Source organism: Pteropus alecto, unplaced genomic scaffold, assembly GCF_000325575.1.
Source record: "Pteropus alecto unplaced genomic scaffold, ASM32557v1 scaffold92, whole genome shotgun sequence".
NCBI lineage: Eukaryota > Metazoa > Chordata > Mammalia > Chiroptera > Pteropodidae > Pteropus > Pteropus alecto.
Window position 1 is genome coordinate 6,989,977 of NW_006432447.1, and position 4,523 is coordinate 6,994,499.

The window sequence follows — 4,523 nt, forward strand, 5'->3', positions numbered from 1 at the left end:
GAAGCACCCACCTCGGGGACTTGCAGAAATGTCCCACTGGCAGCCTTCTTCTTGGCCAGTGTTCGGAGGCCGTCCCAGCCCAGGGTGAGGTGGAAGCTGCTCTGTCCTCTCTTTCCCCTCTCGCCTTCTCTCTTCCCTCATCTGGGCACCGGAACCCCATGCTTGCGAGTCGGAAGGCTTAGTTTCCGGACGGAGTGGGGCAGCTAATATAAAAGGGTGTCTATTCAGGCCCCCAATGTGTTGTTAACCCCCTTCTCTTGACTCTGGTGCATCAATATGCCATACACTAGGCATCCCCTTTATGGACACTAAATCCATAAAAGTGGCCTCAGAGGTTCCAGATAGAGACCAACATTTGTTTAAACCTTGGTCCTCTACACCTCACGACCCGGGAGGTATAAACAAGGCAGAGAGGCTCTCCCTTGAGTCCACACTGGGAAAGGACCAAGAGTTTCATATTGTTTGTTCCTGGCAGGCTCCTTGACCCGAACGGACTCTCCAGACACACGGAGATTCCAGAGGGGCATCTTCAATAGTTCAGGTGTGTTGAGGGCTTAGACACTGTCCTGAGTGTTTTCCATAATAAGGCTCCTGATTAACAAACTGCCCCAAATGTTTTCCATTTGCGCCTTTAATCGACACCACAGCCCTATGAGATGCAATTACCGCGCTATTTCACAGACAGGGAGCCTAAGGCATAGCCGGTCGTGGTCTGGGCTCCCGCTCTCTCCACTCCACCTAGAAAGCGAAGTTTGAAGAACTGCGCTTTCCAGGGCCACGAGAGCCAGGCAGAGTGGCAGTAGGCCACCAGGGGGCGCTGCCCGCCGGCAGGAATCCTGCCCTGAGACAGAGGCCGCAGCGCGCGCGGAGGCCAAAGGGACGTGGGGGAGACCAGCTCTGCATCCGACTGCACGCTGTGCTGGGACTCCCTGCCCCCCGGCCCCGCGCCTCTGACAACCCAGCTTCTCCACCCCGTGCCCTTGGTGGGCTCCCCACACGCACCCTGCTCCCGCATCCTCCTACACTGGCCACACCAGAGTGTTCGGGGTCTGAGCCCACCAGTGCCTACTCACCAGATATGGTCTTCAGAAGATCCCCTCTCCCTCCCGCGTGACAAAGCAGCATTTAGTCTATCTATGTTTACAGTACGAAAGTGTAATTTCCGTGTAAATACATTAAAGAACAAGGAACGTAGAGGAAAAGATGCCGGGAAGTACTGACAGTGCCCACGGGCACGCGAGGCTTCCACCCATGCCCTCAGACCCATTGTGGGCAAGGCGGTGGAAGGGAGACAGACATAACCAAGAAGGCACTCCAATTGTGTGTTTGCAATTGGCTTACCTATTACAAGTGCAATAGTGCCCTGAAAGAGAAGGGCAGACAGACAGGCGGATATGTGCATCGCAATGCAGGGGCAGTGTGGGCATGTGGTGGTATCACCGAGGTGATAAAGGCTGGTTCTCTAGGAAACTGAACATCAGGAGTAGAGGAGGTGAGCTCCAGCTGAATCTTGAAGGATGGGGCAGTTTGTTAATCAGGAGCCTTAAAAGGAAGGTGTTCTGGGCAGAGGGGACTGCAGGAGTGAAGACAGGAGGTGGGAAAGCTTGATGTATGTTTGCCTGGAGCGCAGGAGGTAGGCAGTGCACGCAGTTATAAGTTGATGGAGGCGGAGTACAGTGGGAAGTAGGCTCTACAGGAGGGTGTACCCTGCACACCTCCTTTCGTAACTGGGGTGCCACTGACAGGCTTTTAACAGAGGCAAGATGCAACCCGATTTCTGGGTTTAAAAGGCCACTGGGATTGCAGGTGTACTCGAGAAAGGGAGCCTGGCTGGCACAGGTAGGTTCTTGTCATTATGGTCACTGGGAGGGGTGCACTGTGCTGGAAATCGGAGCTGGGATGCTCCAGCTAGTTCAAAGCCGCGGTCAGGACCAGCAAGCAGTGGGAGCATCCAAGCCTCCCACGGACTCCTGGTGGCGAGGCTGAGTGCTTCCCAGAATGCTGGTGGGTTAGCATGAGCTGTGCTGTAGCTGGTCCCTCTGCCAGAATGTGCCTTGTTACAAAGCAGATTGTGTGTTCCTGGGCCCAGCACATGAGTTCTAATTGGCCCACATAACATTTATGTTTTTAAATAAGCTACAAACATTAGGAGAGTTTGAATCACAGGTTTTCTCTTGAAAACCCTGGGCCAGCACTCCAGCCTCACAGCAAGGGACTGGAGCTGAGTAGAGGCCAACCCTTCAGATGGTCCCTGTTCTCTTAGGGTTGGTATTAAGGCCTCTGCATCACCTGATTAGCCTCTGTAGGTATTTGAATTTTCATACATACAGACATCCTTAGAGAGTCAAGATAAGCCACCAGAAATCCAGGTGAATGTTGAAAATAACCAGTCCAGGACTGGGATCCTGCAGAAGGAGAAAAGAGCTGTGTTTGAGAAATAACGACCAGGGTAGATTGGCAGGGCTAACTGATTGCCAGGAAGAAAATATGAGGAATCAGCGGTGAATGCCAGATGACTTATTTAGACCCGAACGATGAAGTTCAAACCGAACTTTTATCTTTCTCCCCAAACCTCAGTTCACCGACTTTCCCATCTCACTTAATGGCACTCCAGCCTTCTAGTTGATTAGACCAAAAATGTGGAGACAAAAGAAAATAAGGCTTTTTGAAAAATCAACTTTATTGACATAATTTACATACAATAAAAAGCACTAATTTTAAGCCTACTCATTGTTTGATTGAAGAGTTTTGACAAATGTATAGTATCACACAACCACCGTTTAAGTCCAGATGTAGAACATTTCCATGACTCTCAGAAAATTCCTCGATATCCCTTTGCAGTTAATAGTACACCCACCTCCAACCTCATCTTTCCTCCTGTGCAAGCAACCACTGCTATGCTTTATTTCACTATAGATTACTTATTCTAGAATTTCATATAAATGGGGTCATAAATACATGTTCTTCTGTGTCAGACTCCTTTTGCTTAGCATAATGTTTCTGAGATTCATTCGTGTGGTTACATATATAAATAGTAAGTAGTTCATTCTTTTTCATTTCTGGGTAGTATTCTATTGGATGACTATAACATAATTTATTTATCCAGCCACCTGGGCATTTAGGTTGTTTACAATTCTTTTACTATCATGACTAAAACTGCTCTGAACATTTGCGCACAAGTATCTTTGTTGATCCATGTTTTCCTTTCTCTTAGAGAAATACCTAGGAGTAAAAATTGCTTGATTACAGAGTATGCGTATGTTTAACTTTGTAAGAAAATGTCTTATTTCCAAAGTCAAAGTGGAAGACCCCAGTAATGATTTCTTAAGTAGAGTACAAGTAGCACTAACCATGAAAAAAATGATAAATTGAACTACATTAAAATCAAACACTACTTTTCATCAAAAACACCGTTAAAAGAGTAAAACAGCAAGCCACAGAGAGGAAAAAGAGATTTCCAACTTATACAACAGAAAAAAAGACTTGTATCCAGAATCTGCACATAAAACTCCTCTACATAAACAAGAAAAAGATACGCCTAATAAAGAAATGGGCAAAAGACTTGAAAAAACACTTCACAAAAAAAGGATATCCAGATGGTCAACAAATATATTAAAATGTACTTCATATCATTAGTCATCAAGGAAATGAAAATTAAAATTAAAACTACAACATGCTTCTAATCTATCTCCACCAGAATGGCTAAAGTGGAAAGGACAGATGATACTAAGTGTTAGTAAGAGTATGGAGCAATAGGAACTCTCATCCATTGCTGGTGGGAGTGCAAACCAGTGCGATCTTTTTGAAAACACTGGCATTTTCTAAACTAAAGCTGAATACATGTATATCATCTGACCTGGAAATTCCACCCCTAGGCATAAATACTTTTGCACCTGTACACCAAGACATATGTACAAGATGTTTCATAATAATGTTGTTCATAAAAGCCCCAATCTGGAAACAACACCACATACATACAGGAGCACACGCATGCATATACAATACAAACAGCAAGGAGTATAAACAAACTATAGTAACCATAGCATTGGTAGTGAATCTTGCAAACCTTTTATTGACTGAGAAGCTATAACACAAAAGAATACATACCCAGGGAATCCAAAAGCAGGAAAACTAAACTCCCCTGTTATAAATCGGAAAAGTGGTTACATTTCAGAAGGAAGGAAGGAAGGCTTAGTAACTGGGAAGGGCGTGAGGGAGGCTTCTTTGATGATAGAAATGTTTTTTTTTTTGTGATAATTCATTGAATGCTACAGTTATGCTTTATGTACTTCTGTGTATTAAAGTTCACAATATAAAGTGTCAAAATGTCACGCATGTATCTCAGTTGGGCACAATTATAACTGCATCATTCACCCATCCTTAAAGTAAAACTCACACCTAAGTTTGATTTTCCCAAGGTTTATTCAGTAGGGATTTTGAGTAATTTTTGAGTAACAATCTACATCCATGGTTTTAGTATACAATAACATATTACTATTTTTAAAAAATAAAGGGACTTCGTA